Genomic DNA, 18,479 nt, shown 5'->3' on the forward strand with positions numbered 1-18,479 from the left:
ATAGCCTTCCTCGTATCGTCAACTCATAGGATGATTACTGCATCTCACTCTATCGAGACCAAACATCGCCTATGTTGTCAACATTCTCAGCCAGTTTATGGTGCATACTCAAACCCCTCATATCCAAGTCTTACATCAGCTACTTTGCTATTTGAAAGGAAGTCCATGGCAGGGACTCCTCTACTCAATAAAATCATCATTGCATCTTCGTGGCTTCTTAGATTCGAATTGGGCCTATTGTCCTGTGACTAACCGTTCGACCACAACCTTTTGCATATTTTTAGGCGACTAACTCATCTCCTGGCGTAGGAAGAAACAACCTACCATCTCTAAAAGCTCCACTGAAGTAGAATACCGTGCATTGGCTGCAACTACCAGTGAGATCACATGGCTCCAAGTTTTACTCAAAAGATTTTCAAATTCCACATGACACACCAGCTTTCATCTACTGCGACAATCAATCTGCCATTCACATTGCCAACAACCCCACCTTCTTTGAACGCACCAGACACATTGACCTCTATATTCACTTCATATGAGACAAGATTAAACAATCCACCCTACGCCTCATTCTAGTAGCTAGTTCTCTCCAACTTGTTTATGCGTTCACCAAGTTTTTCCTTCCACTACTCTTTCATCCCATACTGTCAAGATGTCTATATATATGATACATATAGTTCACCTTGAGGGAGGTAACAGAATTCTAACAAAATTATGTATCTTGAATAGTTAGTTCTTTTCTTTTCCTTTCTTACCCTTAGTTTCTTAGCCTCTTATCTTCTCTCCTTCGGGTGTATATATATTATGTACACTATTTACTTTCATTAAGTAATTTTCAATTTAATATACTTTTTCATTCTCTCTCAGAGATTTCCTTTCCACAATAAATATTTTGATAGTAGTAACTAATTAGCTCAACAATATTAAAATATTTTTAATCTCTTACTCATTTACCTTTTAGATTTGATATACGAGTACTAATTTTGGTTATAATTGAGAACTTAATAAAAAAATGGATAACTAATTGCACTAGTTATTTAGTAGATACTAGGGGTGTTCGCGGTGCGGGTGGTACGATTTTTAACCATTTTTTCAAACTAACCTGCACATGCGATTTTTCTAATTTTCCAAACCACACCCGCACCGCGATACTAAAAAACTGCAAAAACTGTACCGCAAAAAATGATGCGGTGCGGTGCAGTTTCTGTAGTTTATGCGGTTTAAACTATCACATTTTTTTTAAATCATCATAAAATAATTAAACTACCATTAATATAATTATTCCAAAACACTTAAGAAATACAACAAACTTGAGACTAATAAAATTTATAACAACAACAATAAGTCAATAATATTTTTAAAATTTCAACAACACACCTAAATCAAAATAACAAACTTGAAACTAATTAAATTCCAACAACAATATAAATGTACAACTAAAATACTTTCAGCAATAGATTAAAAATAAAACAAACACAAACTTCCAACTCTAAATTTCAATACACATGTATGGGCTTGGGTTTGTTGCTAAAAAGAGAGGGTTTGTGAAGAGTTATGGATTTTGTCCTAAGATTAATGGGCTTGGGTTGGGCTCATATGTATGGGCTTAATTAAATAAATATAAAAAGTGAAATTTTAAAACATGCGGTTCGGTGCAGTTTGAATCGCGGTTTAATAATTCAAAACCGCAAACCGCACCGCACTGCGCGGTTTGGGATAAATTCAAACCGCAACCGCACTGCGAAGAATTTCAAACCGCATTCTTTTTTACGGTGCGGGCAGTTTAAGCGGTTTGATGTACACCCCTAGTAGATACATGTTCTAAAGTTGTAAATGAAGGAGATGCTAACATTTTGATATTAATAACTAATTACCACTACATCAATAATGGGTTATCGCTACAGAAATAATTTTTTTAGTTTTCACTAATTAATGTGTTGGTAATTGGTTACCAATAACAAAGTAATTTTTTTTTAATAATTTGTTGATAAATGGCTACCACATCAAATAACTATCATGTAAATTGAATTATAATAGTAATAGAAATATTAATTTTACTAGTTTTAAATATTAATCGCAATTCATCATGAAAATCTTGAGTTGGAATGCACGGGGTTTGGGGAACCCGAGTGCGTTCAGACATCTACGATTGCTTGTTCAACAACAATCTCCCCATGTTTTGTTTTTTATGGAAACGAAACTCGGTATCAACCCAATCACGCGTCTCCGTCAATCTCTGCATTATCCTAATGGCATAAAATCTCCTCGGGTGGGTCTTAGTGGTGGTCTCATGCTCTTGTGGACTGATGATGTTGATGTTAACTTGCTAAATTTTGGTACTACTTTTTTCGATTGCTATATGATGTTCAAGGGCAGTCCAAGTTTCCATTTCACTGGTTTTTACGGGGCCCCGGACACTACCAATCGTTCTGCCGCTTGGACACTTCTTAAAAGATTTGGTGATGTTGCTCCACTTCAACCTTGGCTTGCTATTGGAGACTTCAATGAAATTTTGTCTAACAATGACAAGTTGGGTGGTGGTCTTAGACGAGAATCTCAAATGGAAGCCTTCAGAGCCATTTTAGACAAATGTTCTTTGCATGAGGTTCCCTATATTGGTGATCATTTTACTTGGATTAAGAACCGCACGGCCTTGGATACAATTAAAGAGTGGTTGGACTGGTGCTTCATCAATAATCATTGGGAGTCTCATTTTCACATGCCAACGGTCGAACATCTAGATTTTTACCACTCGGACCACTGTGCAATTATTACATCTTTTTCCTCTTTCACAAGTGCTGATCATCCTGTTAAAAGTAAAAGCAGATTCCGGTTTGAGAAGCTATGGCTTGCTGATCCTGAGAGCAGCGATATCATCTCCAAGAGTTGGTTAAACTCTCTTCCTACTAATCTGATTGCTTCTGTGGTTCACAACCTTGATTTGTGTGCTTAAAATCTGCAAACTTGGCATATTAACAAGTACGGGAAAATGAAGAAAAACATCAAAAATTTGTAATCTCAAGTGGCTGATCTGAACAATGCTACAATTCGTTCCAGCAAACAGCTAGACGATTTACAAAATGCTGAAGCAATTTTAGAGGATCTTTTGGAGCAGGAAGAAGTGTACTGGCAACAACGATCTAGAGTCAATTGTCTTGCTTCCGGTGATCGCAATACGAAATTTTTCCATGCCAAAGCGTCCTCTAGGAAGTCCAACAATAAAATTAAGTTTCTCTACAATGCTCTGGGTCAGAAAGTGCATTCGCCACCTGATATTGCTGCTGTTGTGCATGAATATTTTGCTGAAATTTTTTCAGCTTCCAACATTGAAAGTGAAGCTCTTGCCTCAACTCTTGCGTGCATCCCCACCATGGTTGGTGCTGATCTTAATGAATCCTTAGTGAAACCTTTCACAAGTGAGGAAGTTTATGCTGCTCTCCAAGCTATGGGACCGGACAAAAGTCCTGGAATTGATGATATGTGTGCCATGTTCTATCAAAAAGATTGGGATATTATTGGTGATCTCGTCACAAAAGCTGTCTTAAGTGTTCTTAATGAGGGGGCCGACTCCACAGCTTTCAATAGAACAATCATAACTCTGATTCCTAAGATCAAGAAGCCTCAACGCATGAAGGATTACAGGCCAATTAGTCTATGCAACGTTATCTCCAAGCTTGTCACTAAGGTGCTTGTCTCACGGTTCAAACCAGTCCTTCCTTTGGTTATTTCTGAAGCACAAAGTGCTTTCTTGCCTAATCGCCTTATCACTGACAATATACTTGTGGATTTTGAATTGGTACATGCCATTAAACATAAAACGAGTGGTCGGAATGGTATTGCTACTTTCAAACTTGATATGAGTAAAGCGTTTGATAGGGTGGAATGGAGATTTATTGAGGAAGTCATGAGGAAAATGGGTTTTGCTAAAAGATGGATAGCTTTAATTATGGGCTGCCTTACAACTAATAATTTCTCTTTTCTCATAAATGGAGAAGTTACAGGGGCTCTAACCCCTACTCGGGGGCTCCAACAAGGTTGTCCATTATCTCCATATTTATTTTTTATTTGCTCTGAAGGCCTCTCAAGATTGCTTCAACATGAACAACACTCAGGCCATTTGAAAGGCTTCAAGTTAACTCGAAGTGCTCTGCCAATCTCTCATTTGTTTTTTGCTGATGATATCCTATTGTTTTGCCAAGCTGATGAAAGTTCTTGTCTTGCCATTAAAAGAGTTCTGGATATCTACCATAAAGCCTTTGGTCAATCTTTAAATTTGGACAAATCTGTGATGTCCTTCTCTCCCAACACAACTTTAGCTGCTCAGGTGTTTTTTCATCGACAACTCTCCATGCCTATTTGTGAATGTCATGAAAAGTACCTTGGTCTGCCCTCATACTCTGGAAGGAATAAAAAAGAATTATTCAGCAATATCAAATAGAAGATTTGGAGACTAATGAATACTTGGAATGAGAAAAAAATTTCAGCTGGAGGTCGGGAGATCCTTCTCAAAGCTGTAGTCCAATCAATCCCTACATATGCCATGAGTTGTTTCCGTCTTCCGGTCTATTTTTGCAATCAGATTGAGTCCATGATGGCCAATTTTTGGTGGGGTTCGAATGAAAATGGATCAAAAATATATTGGCGCTCTTGGAACTTTCTTTGTAAGTCCAAATTGGATGGTGGCATGGGTTTTCGGTCTTTTGTCCATTTTAATCAAGCTTTTTTGGCCAAACAAGCTTGGAGAATCCTTGAGCTACTCGACTCTCTACTTGGTAAGGTACTTAAAAGTAGATATTTTCCTCACAATGGTTTTCTTGATGCAACCTTGGGTCATTCACCATCATACACATGGCAAGGAATACATTGGGGTAGAGAGCTTCTTTTAAAGGGCCTTCACTGGAAAATTGGCGATGGCAGAACAATAAAATGTGGTTTTGATCCATGGATATCGGGACATAATTCTTTTTTTCCTCTCCACTACTCCGGACATCTAATGGTGTTGTTGCTAACTTTATTACAGATGAGAGGCAATGGAATGTCCCTGATTTACAACAGTATTTTACTCCTTTGGATGTGGAAAGAATTTTGACTATCCCTCTAAGTTTCTTCTCAAGCAAGGATACATTAATTTGGCACCATCACCACTCAGGGAACTACACAGCCAGCTCTGGCTATCACTTCGCAGCAGCCCTTGAAGAAATGGATCAAAGTTCGACCTCAAAAAATGCTTCATCTTGGTGGACTTTTTCAGGTCCATGCAACTACCTCCTAAAGTAAAAATTTTTGCTTGGAAAGCAATACATGATGCACTTCCTATTTCTACAGCTTTAGTTAAAAGGAAAATTATAACAGATGCAACTTGCTCTGTTTGTAAACAAGTGTGGGAATCGGTTGGACATGCACTCTTCAGTTGCAAATATGCCCGTGCAGTTTGGAGGCACTCTAAAATGACCTTTGATTAGCGTCTATCCTCTTCATTGCATAAAGGTGACTATTTATTCCATCTTTCTACAATTCATTCTAAGGCCGAAATGGAACAGATCATGTGCACTCTTTCGGCAATATGGACTGAACGGAATCGGGTGGTTCATGGAAAACAAGCAAAAGCAGCAAAGGACACAGCGGCCTATGCCATAGCTTACTTGAAAAACTTCAAATCTGCCCAACATAAATACCACTCTGCTGCTGCACCAGAAACTCCACACTAGCAGCCACTAAACCAGCCACTGCCTCATACTCGTGCACCTGTTGCTCCCCCGTGGAAGCCTCCTCTTGCTGGTGCTTTCAAATTGAATGTCGACGCTGCTGTTGATGGCTCAAGGAATGTTATTGGTGTAGGGGCTATCCTTCGGGATTCTTGTGGCAAAGTGATAGCTGCCCTCTCCAAGCAACTAGTGGGCAATTTCAAATCCCATGAAATGGAAGCATTGGCTATTTTCCATAGCTTAAATTGGGCCTTTCAACAACAGTTGACATTGTCCCAAATTGAAACTGATGCCTTAATGGTTGCTTCGGCTTTACAAGCTCCATTCAATTCAAAGTCATCTTTTAATGATTTACTTGTAGACATCTCTTGTCTTTTGTCCTTTTTCCCTAATGTAACTGTATCGCATGTCAAACATACTGCCAATAAGGCGGCACATGGTTTGGCAAAGTTTGCGTTAGGGGTGGATGAGACATGTTATTGGTTTGAGGATATTCCTCAGCCTATTTACTCTGTTATTGTAGATGAACTCTTTGTTAATTTATAATAACAAGTATTTTCACTAAAAAAAAAATATATATATATATAGCCAAATTTGAAGAAGAAAAAATAAATATTCAATGATGCGGTGATAACTAATTACTTCAATCAAATCTAAAAAATATACAATTACTAAGAATATAAGTTGATTCTTGTATAGGGATGTAAATTTATAAGTTTTTATCTGTTTTTGGTACGTGATAAAAGAAATAACTTAATTTGAGTGAGCGATCAAGTCTACAAAATTACATAAGGGGCTTATTGGTAAGGTTTTAGTTTCAGTAAGTGAATATTTGTCGAAGATGAAAGTGACATACACAACTGCAAAATTTTGAATAATAGTTTACATTCCATGCAAATTCTCACCCTATAATAATTTAATATATAAAATTTAAACTATAATCGGGAATATTGTGCTAACAGTTCGTTAACTCTTAAATATTAGAGTATTGCTAATTAGCACTTTAAAATGGTTAATATCATACTAAGGTGTTACTTTATAATTAGTTAGTGGTTTCTCATCTTATCTTTTAAATCAAAATCAAAATGTGTAAGACTTTATATCGAAATGCACTATGTACCTTAATATAAGGGATTTTTTTTTACACTTTAAAACAATTTTTTTTTTCTTTTTTGCATTTTTGCATTTTTATTGAAATCCACATAGAAACTTGCATAGCAACAAACAAAACAACATGAATCGCAATCAAAATTTACATAGCAACTCACATAATGAAAAACTAACGGAGTAACCCAAATCGTAAATTTGAAAAAAAAAAAAAATAGTATTTAAAGTAATTCTCTTATTATTTATTAAATCAAAATTTGAAATGTACCTCAAGTGCCCATTACACATTTTTTGTAATATTATTAGGAAAATTTACATGGTATACTAACTTTTGCTATTTTTTTACAAAAATACTGTCAGACGGTATTTTTTACTTTTTTACTGTATTTTTTATAAATTTCATACTGCAGTATACTGTGTTAAGTTTTCACTAGTGTTCTACTGGTGTTTTTTGTTGTTCTACTATTGTTTTGAGTTGTTATGCTTTGTGTTTTATTGGTATTTTATAAAAACACAGTATTTTTGAAAAAATTTCCGTGTGACAATATTTTTATAAAAATTAATCCAAATTCCAATATTTTTGTAAGTTTCCCTATAAAACATTTTAACTAATATTATAAATTCATGCCAATGAGCAAGAGGCACCGATTATCTAGTCCAGCCTATTGACGGACCTCACTTACATACAAGATATTCTAGAGCACTAGGTTAAAACTAAAATCTCTCTACAAGATAGAAAATAAAGAAAAGCTTTGAACTTAAAATTTTAGGGTCTTTCAGAAAAGAAAAACCCTTCAAAAATAAGCGTATGCCATTGTGAGTGACAAGCACACGGTATTCTTTAGTAAAAGGCGAAAGAATAGTTCGCTTTGTGCTTAACACATGGCTGCTTGAATTTTTCAGATTAGTTGCCACCAACTATATAGTTGCTGTGTTTAGAGGAATGTTTTATGCTCTTTCCACTGTGGGACAATATTACAAAACTACTACTATTTTTATGATTCTTTCTAACAACTTTCATCACATACAGATAACCTTAGTACTTCAGTAGTAGTGGTTACTGGTTAATAATTAGCGTAAAAAAATGCATAGTTTGTTAACTATATGGTAAATGCAAGCTTTAGGCTCCTCAAGTAGTGGACAAGAAGAATAGGAGGGTATATGGGGGATGTTTTTGTAATGGTGAATTCTTCCATCTTTTATTAGGTTTTAGAAATGAGATTAAAAGTTAGAGTTTGTTCCATTCCAAATAAGAATATGATAGCATGCATGAATATATTTGTAGCCAGATTGATTTGATATTTTTTAGAGGGTAATTTGAATTTTATTTATATTTATGATTATGAGGTGAAAGATCATCTGCCAACATCCAAAATTTTAATACAATTCCAACCATAATGGTAAACAAGAGTCTTGTAAAAGAGTAGTTCGTTCTTTCTGAGCACTATACCTCGTTCTTACTGGACAGCCTCCAACACCCCATCCTGAAAAAATTTCAGTCCAAATACGATTTGAAATTTTTCAGGATTATTGTTATAAGCTCTAATGTAACATTTTTTAGAATTGTAAAACTTATCTCCCAGAGATGAGTTGACAATTAATTATTCATGAAACACTTTTTTCTGCTGTACAAATCCGAGGAATGGAGTATCAACCAGAGTATCAAATGAGCTTTGAACAATGATATATATAATTCTATGAGATTTTTTATGTTGAGATTAAAAATAAAAACGAACCACTCAACGTTTTATTTTTCACAGAGCAAAAGAAAGATATGAAAATCAAAGATAATAGTTTTCTGTCGCCGATTTTGTTGATATTAAAAGCTTTTATAAGCCAAATGATATGAAACTCAACTTCATATAGCACTGCCTATAAAGTCTTTAAGTTTATCGAGCTAGGACAAATGTCGTAAGCTTTAACAAAATAAATATTTAACTAAGTTTTTAGGGTCTTCCATTAGAAAGAGCCCTTCAAAAATAAGTGTATGCCATTAAAAGTGACGAGCACACGGTATTCTTTAGTAAAAGGCGAAAGAATAGTTCGCTTTGTGCTCAACACATGGCTGCGTGAATTTTAAAGACTAATTGCCACCAACTATATAGTGTTACTCTTTGACAGGAATGTTATGCTCTTTCCAGTGTGGGACAATATTACAAAACTGCAAGTACATTCTTTCTACAAAGATAAGATTAGTAAGTAATATTGGACTACGTTCATTGCCTTACATTATTAGTTCATTAATTAGTTTCATACATAGTTAAGTTCCCTTTTAGTTTATAACTAACTAGTCAGTAGAATTTGCTTCAGACAAAGCTGCTCTGTGATGCAAGTTAGTGCATGATCGATCAGCCTTATTTACTTGAACAGCAGTAGGTGCAATGTGCATGCATTACAAAATTGCAAATATATTCTAAGTAAATATATATATTTATGGCAAGGAATGCATGAGCTAGTACTGGTTATAGGTCTAATGCTCTTCACAGCAAAAAAGAATACTTATTTTCTTGAAGGCCCCATAATAATCAACTAAGTTAATATTCCTACGCTCCAATATATAAAATAGCCAGTGCTATACTATTAGCATACTCAAATAGCACTTAAGTGTTAGGCAATATTCTCCCAATACTAAAATCCAAAAAAATAGAATCATTCTAATATTAATTTTGGAAGCGAAAAATATAGTTAAATTTTAAACTTAATTTTAGAGTTTTCTATAAGAAAAACTCTTCAAAAATAAGCGTATGCCATTGAAAGTGACAAGCACACGGTATTCTTTAGTAAAAGGCGAAAGAATAGTTCGCTTTGTGCTTAACACATGGCTGCGTGATCTTAAATGATTTATCATTAGTTGTATTATAGAAAATCTCTTGGAAAAGTTCTTAAGCTTTCTTCAATGTGGGACAAATTGACTGAGAATTGGTACATATATCATTACATTCACAATTTGGCTGCCCAAAACTAGTATAATACTTCTCGTGATTCACTCTAACTTTTAACAGTAAAATAGATTGCTCTAAATATTTTTGGTCACATATTAAGAAATTACAATAATCAGGCAAGATCCCATTTTTGTTTTATTTGTTTTTTATCATATTTACTGTTCACTTTTCTTTTCATTACTTTATCAATCCAATTTTTCTTAACCAAAGATGAACATTTGTACGTAGTAGTACTAGTTACTATATAATCTTGTAAGCTACCCATAATTATCGAAAAAGTAACTTTCTAAGTGGATCAGTCGTTCTAGAAAACTTTAGTGGGAAAGCTTGGGAGTATTGGGAGCTCCTCGAAATTCATGTGAGAAATCATATACAGAATAACAGAGATAGGGTCGAGCCTAAATTTTGATTAGTAGATTACTTGAGGTATATTTTAGTATTTAGTTTATAAAATGTTCTACAAATTATAAAAAAATGGTAAAGTACCCAAAATTTTAAAAAAAATAAAACTACTTTTTTGGGTATTATAGTGGATGGTTCATGCCCCAAGGGACAGGTATCCAAAGTACCAGCAGGATGCCCTGAACGCAGAAAAAAAAAAAAAAAAAAAAAAAAAAAAGCACTAATCAGACAAGCAAGAGAACCTGCACTCAATTCAATGATACATCACCCATTACTTCACTGAGATTAGCCCACCAGGCCTCTTTTCGACATACGAGACCTCTTTTCGAAAAGAGGCTAGAAATTTGTTACGCAGCCAACTTTAACCGCTGTTACAGTAGCTCCTTCACATAAACCTCTATTGCATAGAAAAGCTTAATTAAATAAAAAAATATTACGAAAAGAAAATTAAAATTATTATTTACGTATAAAAAATTAACTTTGAACTTAACTTTTAGGGTCTTCTATTTAAAGAAAACCCTTCAAAAATAAGCGTATGCCATTGTAAGTGACGAGCACACGGTATTCTTTAGTAAAAGGCGAAAGAATAGTTCGCTTTGTGCTCAACACATGGCTGCGTGATTTTTAAACATTAATTGCCACTTACTATATAGTTACTCTTTCACAGGAATGCTTATGCACTTTCCAGTGTGGGATAGTATAACAAACGTACAATTTCTAACGTTTAATTAGGACATTCAGATTAGTTGAGTCACTTGGTGTTGGTGAATAGTGAATTATTCATTGGATTAACTATTTCAAGCTTCAATTGGAGTTCTTACTTCTATAGATTGTGATGATTAGTTCTTCCATCTATTTGTTAGGTTTTAGAATGAATTCAAAATATAGATTTCTTTTCCAAAAATGAATATGATTAGTTGATTGGTTATGCAATTTTTCCTCAGATACAAATGCCATACATCCTCAAAATAAGTTTCAATTTGTCTCAGGAACTAGAGCCAGATATGATATGAAAAGAGATGAAGTATTTTTTCAAAAGGGCATACATAGGATTTCGAAGAAACAACTCTTTATTTGATAGAATAGAAGAATTTATTAATATATATTGTTATTATAATTCATCATACATATTAAATAAACATAATTTGAAATCATAATTTTATTTGTATCTTATGTTCCGGTGGAAAAGAAAGTTAATTGGTCCATTATCTGCTTAACTAAGAAGGTTTTGATCAGTTCTTTTATCTACATTCATGAAAATGATTTTGATTAGATAACAGAAGATTGAATCCAATCTTATTTGAATATGAGTAACTTGAATCTATAATAATAACCAATCAAATTCAATATATGTGAACACTATAACATGTGGTTTTCTTTTAAAATAAATAGTAAAGGGCACATCATGTACAATACATAGAACAAACAAAGTTAAACAATTTAAACGACATTAATTGGACAAATGCGTTCCATGTTTAAACTGGATTTTAGAGTTTTCTATAAGAAAAACTCTTCAAAAATAAGCGTATGCCATTGAAAGTGACAAGCACACGGTATTCTTTAGTAAAAGGCGAAAGAATAGTTCGCTTTGTGCTTAACACATGGCTGCGGTAAATTTTATGAATAGTTGCCAACTACTATATAGTTGCTGTTTTAGAGGAATGTTTTATGTTCTTTCCAGTGTGGGACAATAATACAAAACTACTACTACTACTTTTATGATTCTTTCTAACAAGTTTCATCACATACGGAATGGAGATATAACCTTATTAGAACTTCAGTAGTGTAGTTTGTTAACTGTGGTTTCAAGCTTTTAGGCTCCTCAAGTATTGGACATGAACAATAGGACAGCCTCCAACAACCCCCATACTGAAAAAATTTCAGTCCAAATAAGATTTGCAGGATTATTGATCATAAGCTCTAATTTAACATTTTTTAGAATTGTATTTTCTCCCAGAGATGAGTTCACAATTATTCATGAAACACTTTTTTCTGTTGTACTCCAAATCCAAGGAATATATGATTTTTGAACAATGATTTATATATATATATATATATATATATATATATATAGTTCTATGAGATTTTTGATGTTGATGAATAAATGAACGTTTTATTTTCACAGGAACAAAAGAAAGAAAGAAATTAAAATCTAAGATAATAGTTTTCTGTAGCTGATTTTGTTTTCATCAATTTATCAAGTATTGGAAGCTCACCTGAATAAATATGTAAATATATTGCTAATAATAATCCTCCCCTACTTTTACTGTGCAATCGATTGAAGAATAATGGTACAAAAGAAATAAATAAATATAGCTATCCAATTCCAATATTAAAAAATCTAGTCCAGCAATTAAAGGGTTTAAATAACCTAATAACTGACAGTAACAATCCAGTCCAAAAGGATTAATGGATGTCCACTTACTAAAAATTCTAAGGAAATTATCTACCTATACTATTTTTTATTTTTATTTTTAAATTTAGAGTTTGGATTTCTCAGTGATTTTTATATGGATTGTTATACGAATTTTGGTTGCGATTTAGGTTGCTCTTTTAATTATTATAGGGATTTATTTTTAGGTGGAATTATGTAAAAATGTAAAATAAAAAAAAAAATAAATTAAAGTGTCAAAATGAAAAAAAAAATCCAAAATTTAAACAATTAAATCAAATTCAATAACATTTGATTTTCTTTTGAATTAGTAAAAGTAGATATGAAACAAAAATAAAAAATAAAAAAAAATAGCTGGAATCAGCACTCATAATTTTTGTTAGTTAAAGTTATTAAAGCAACATTGTTTTATATTTTGCTAAAAATAATATATTTTTATAATTTATACTTACACTAAATCTATTTATATCTATATATTTATATATTAAAAGTGTCTATCTAACGGCATTTTTTGGTTTAACAAAATATACTTAAAAATAAAAGAATATTCTGTTAAATTTAACTATTAGGTTTGATCTCCCGTTAATAAATAAACCCAATATAATTAAACCCAAAAAATTTAAACAATCTTTTAAATATTAATAATCTCTTTTTAAATTAAAAAAAATTATCTTAGCCACATATCTCTCTAACAAACCTATCTTGGGAGAATATTAATAATTTTTTTTATTTTTTTTTTAAAAAAGAAAAATCTTTATATATTAAAGTTAACCTCACGTTATCTAATGTTTTCTCTGGATAAGTATAGGAAGTAGAAATGCCACTTCTATCTTTGTGTGATTGCAGATATACCACTTCTGTCATTGACCCACTTTTTAGTTTTATAAATGAAGATGTTCATATAATATTAACACTTTACAGAATATTTATAGATATAAACTTACATTACAATGCTATGTTAAAAAAAGAACTAAATAGAATAATCTACTACTCTAATAATAAATTTATTTACAATTTTATAATTACACTAATATTATTTTTAATACATTATTAAATAATATTTCAAATATAAATATTTAATTTTTTCAAATAAAAAATTTACAATCTTTAAAAATAAAATACATTCAAAATCTTAAAAAGATCAAAATCTTAAATGAAACTAGCAATACGTGGCTCGGCACGTACATTCACCTAGTATATATTTATATATATATATATAAAGATAAGACATGAGGTGGTCATGTAGTATTCTAAAATTGCTTAAATTATCTTTATTTATTCTCTTATTGATTTTCTCATCTTCTTAATTTTTTATTTAAATTAAAAAATATATAAATTGATTCTATATATAAAGCTGAGACACGAAATGGTGACGTGATATTTTAAAATTTATTCAAATGTGCCTATTTATTCTCTCCTTAGTTCTCTTATTTTCTTAATTTTTTATTCAATTCAAAAAATATATCAATTAATTAAATTAAATAATTCTAAAATCGCTTCAAATGTCTCTACTTAGGGCTTTTTTCAAGTAAGATATACTTAACTAAATCAATTATACTGTATATAAGACTCTTTTTTTACAAAATTACGGTGATCAATCAAAGAGTGATTAGAGGAAGAAGAAGAAACGTTGTGATTTGCACTGAAACTCCAGTATAGCTGAAATTGCAATATGGTTTGATGGTAATTGAGGGTTGCATTTTAGATTGTGACTGGGCATAGCTGAGAGATTGCAATATAGTTTGATAGTGATTTAAGTTGCTATTGCGACTTCAATTTCGTTATAGAGATTAGTAGAAGCTTCACATGGTGGTATCGCGATTCAAGTGGCGAGACATGATTGAGATTGTCATATGGTTTGATGGTGATTTAGGGTTGCGATTTAGGTTACGATCGACTACAACTTAATTTAGAAATTAAATAGGGAAGCTTCACGTGGTGGACGATCTCAAACAACCACAAAGGATGAAATAATTTATATGATGAAGAAGAAAGGAGATGAGATTGCAATATGGTTTTGATCATGGTGTAGAGTTGTGACATGTATTGTAAGTTCAATTTTGATTTTGGAAAAAGCCAAGTTTCAGTTTCCATGGCCGAAAATAACAGGAAGGAAGTAAAAGAAAGAACTACAAAAAATGAGCAAAAAAGATAATATCTTAAAAATGAACTCATAAATAAATATAAAACTATAAAAGAGAAAGTATAAAAATGGAAAAAAATAAAATAATTAAAGTTAAAAGGAAAATTTAAAAAATAAAACGTATACACAGTAATTTTCTATTTATTTGTTCTCTTTTTAATTCTCTTATTTTCTTAGTTTTCATTCAATTTAAAAAATATATAAATTGATTAATTTAATGAAAAAAATATTCATATCCAATTCAAAATCTCAACCATTTCTTTATATATTAAAAGTGCCTATCTAACGGCATTTTTTGGTTTAACAGAATATACTTAAAAATAAAAGAATATTCTGTTAAATTTAACGATTACGTTTGATCTCCCGTTACCAAATAAACCAAATAATTAAACCCAAAAAATTAAATAATCTTTTAAATATTAATAATCTCTTTTTAAATTAAAAAAATCATCTTACCCACATCTCTCACTAACAAACCTATCTTGGGAGAATATTAATAATTTTTTTATTTATTTTTTAAAAAAGAAAAATATAGATAAAATGTCTAGAAAAGATAATATAAATGTGAGACTGTATATGAGTTGCCCCTTCTGTAATTACCTAGAAAAGATAAAATGTATAGATAAATATATATATATGTGAGACTGTATATGTAAGAGAATTTAATTCAAAAAAAAATAATATAAATAATTACAGAAGGGGCAACTCATTGCAATCGGGGAAGAAGAAGATTGATTGTGTTGGCTTAGGGATTTTTGGGCTTAGGCTTAAAAAAATAAAAAGAAGATGAAATGGGCTGTAATTAGTATTTACCTTATATGTTTGTGCTTATTTTTAGTTTTATTTTTAATTTTACCATCAAGAGGAGAAGGTTGAAAAATATTAGAATATGAAAATATTATTGGTGCTTATTAGTAATTTGCAAAGAATGTGAAAGCCTATAAATATATAGTTGTGTAACTATTATTAGATATGAAATGAGATAATAGAACTTTTTTCAATTAGAAGATTAATGTACATTTTACTATTAATAACATACATTATTATAACACAACTATGTTTTACTTACTAAATATACTGATACATATTTTATTTTTATAAAACAAATCGTTTAAATAATTATACTATTTTAATTATTAATTAAAATAAAAAACTAAAATATTAAATAAAACTAACACTACGTGGCTTGGCACGTAACAATCACCTAGTATATAAACTAAATATCTAACCCTACATCAATTTATTTTAAAAGATATCTCTGAACTAAAAATATCAAAACCATTTTGATTATTTTCTTATTTTATTTATTTTAATAATTCTAACTAATGCTTATTTAAAGGCTCTAATCCAATTCTAGTATATCGTTATTTTTTTCTTATTGGCATTTTCTTTTCTCTCAAGCCTCATTTGATATACTGTACTATGTTAGATTGTATTGTATTATTTTGTATTGTATTAGTATTATTTAACACAATAATATGCTTGATATTGACTTGTATTAATAAATTCTGTAAAATTATAATATATTTTTAATAAACTAGACCCCAACACCGACTTCAAGTCGGGTTTGGGTCTGGATCAAAGTTTGGGTCGGGTCTCTGTCCCAAGCTTGCATCTACGTTTGGGTCTAGGTCCGCATTCAAGTCCGCAGCCAGGTTCTAGTCTGGTTTGGGTCCCAGATCGAAGAGATTGGAGTTGACCCTAGATCCTTTGTAAATATTATAATACAAGATAATACTAACCCTTTGTTATGTATTAAATAATACAACTTACATTGTATTAAAAAATTGTCGTAATAATTAATACAATAAATCGTTATATCCAAACATAGTGTTATTTATTATTTAATGCAATACAATCATTATACGAATTACCAAACAAGCCCTCATATATTTTTTTTGTCTTAGCACTAAGCCAAAACATTGAACACACAAATATATATATGCATGAATATGTATGTAAAATATATATTCTAATTTTAGTGTAATTTTTTTTCTTTTTATTCTCATACCATATTTTTTAAGGTAAATACCATTTTGGATCCTGTGTTTTGCAAAAATTACCAATTGGACCATCAATTTTGTTAAATGATAAAATAGACCCTGTATTTTCTAAAATGGTACAAATAGGACCCTGAACTGATTTTTTATCAAAATAAAATTTAATAATAACTGATCTAGAGGTGTTATGACATAACTGTTTACATTTTCTGTATCTATTCGTGTTAGGAATTGTCTTCAAGTTGGTTATATTAAAAAAAAAAAAAGTTGTCAAAAATTAAGTTCAGTGTCCTATTTTTACCATTTTGAAAAATATAGGGTCCATTTTATCATTTAACAAAACAGAAAGTTCAATCAGTAACTTTTACTAAACACAGAATCCAAAATAATATTTACCCTATTTTTCATCCCTCTCCATTGATTAATGTTTTCTATACAATTATAGAGAAGCCCGAGATAAAAAAAATATATTCCATATTATTCATTTTATATAAATATATTATTTATTTATTTACCCAATTAGACTTTTCATTATCTAAATAATGTAATTATTAGTTTAATTTTTAAGGACGAAATTTTTTTGATTTAAGTATTGTCACCATTATGTAGGTAGAGAGCATTAATCATTAAAGCATGGAGATGTTTCATAGTAATTTGAATAGCTTAGATCTTTTCTAATGGAAGATCTAAAATTTGTGTTAAATTTAGTACAAAAAATAAATTTGTATTATATTTGGCTTACTATTTATAATTGTGCTCCAATGCACAAGATGTAAAACAAGAAAATATTAGATGATAGTTTAGTTAATTACTTTAGTTATTTTTCTGTTATTGTGAGTTGTTTGAATCTTGTTGTAACTAAATTCCTACTGTAACTAACTTTTCTTCTCCTAGCTTTGTATATAAAAACTATCATGTATAATCAGTGTAGCTCAGTTCATCTTCATCAATACAATCACACTGGTTTATTTATTTCTGGTTTTTAACTTTTCTTTATTCTTATTCTCAACATAGTATCAAATGCCTAAATGGTCCTCGTCGTTCCTCCATGGCCGATTCTAGCTCATATTCCAGAAGTCTCTCTACTTCGTTACCCAAAACAAACACTCTCACCTTCAATCACTCGTTATCTGTTGAATTCGATAAAAAACTTCCTACCATGGCGACATCAATTCTTTGCTGCCATCAAAGGCCATTATTCAATCAAATTTCTTGATCCAAAATCGATTCCACCCGAATTCCTCACCACTGAAGATGAACTTACAAATCAAATCTCTGAAGAATTCATTGAGTATGACATTCAAGATAGTGTTCTGGTTTCATGGCTCTTATTCTCCATGTTCGAGAAGATCCTCGGTGGTGCGCCATGACCATCGAAAAAAATAGCTAGAGAGAGAATGTGTCCCAATAGAGAGAAGGTAATAAACCTCTCGTGCATGCGACAAGGTAGGGCTTCGACCTCTAATGTTTGTCCCTGATTCCCTTGGCATGCTAAGCTACATAGCTAGTGACGTTGAAGAGTTGGAGAGAAAACGAGAGAGAGAGAGAGAGAGAGAGAGAGAGAGAGAGAGAGAGAGAGAGAGAGAGAGAGAGAGAGAGAGAGAGAGAAAGATTGGGGAGAGTAGGGAGGTCAGGTTTTGGGTTTTGAGGTCAGGGGATGTTAGTCCTAGGTCTGTTTGGACTGTTGGTGGTCGGAGGTGACCAGACGGGGCTGAGCATGAGATTGTGTAGGTGAGGCATTAGGGAGGAGTAAGGGGTTGCGCAAATCAGGTATTAGAGAAGACAAAA

At 31.7% G+C, this 18,479-nt stretch overlaps 5 non-coding genes across 5 annotated transcripts; all 5 read right to left on the reverse strand.

The window, feature by feature from the left end:
* Positions 1-7,582: 7,582 nt before the first annotated feature.
* LOC115696080 (U5 spliceosomal RNA) lies at positions 7,583-7,700 on the reverse strand. Its single transcript, XR_004007678.1, has one exon. It is a non-coding gene; the product is annotated as a U5 spliceosomal RNA (small nuclear RNA).
* Positions 7,701-8,763: 1,063 nt separating this feature from the next.
* Positions 8,764-8,879, reverse strand: LOC115696069 (U5 spliceosomal RNA). Its single transcript, XR_004007667.1, has one exon. It is a non-coding gene; the product is annotated as a U5 spliceosomal RNA (small nuclear RNA).
* A 640-nt stretch (positions 8,880-9,519) lies between these two features.
* LOC115696035 (U5 spliceosomal RNA) lies at positions 9,520-9,636 on the reverse strand. Its single transcript, XR_004007636.1, has one exon. It is a non-coding gene; the product is annotated as a U5 spliceosomal RNA (small nuclear RNA).
* Positions 9,637-10,654: 1,018 nt separating this feature from the next.
* On the reverse strand, positions 10,655-10,771 carry LOC115696091 (U5 spliceosomal RNA). Its single transcript, XR_004007689.1, has one exon. It is a non-coding gene; the product is annotated as a U5 spliceosomal RNA (small nuclear RNA).
* Positions 10,772-11,646: 875 nt separating this feature from the next.
* LOC115696046 (U5 spliceosomal RNA) lies at positions 11,647-11,763 on the reverse strand. Its single transcript, XR_004007647.1, has one exon. It is a non-coding gene; the product is annotated as a U5 spliceosomal RNA (small nuclear RNA).
* Between the last annotated feature and the right edge of the window lie 6,716 nt (positions 11,764-18,479).

The sequence above is a fragment of the Cannabis sativa genome, chromosome 6 (genome assembly GCF_029168945.1).
Source record: "Cannabis sativa cultivar Pink pepper isolate KNU-18-1 chromosome 6, ASM2916894v1, whole genome shotgun sequence".
NCBI lineage: Eukaryota > Viridiplantae > Streptophyta > Magnoliopsida > Rosales > Cannabaceae > Cannabis > Cannabis sativa.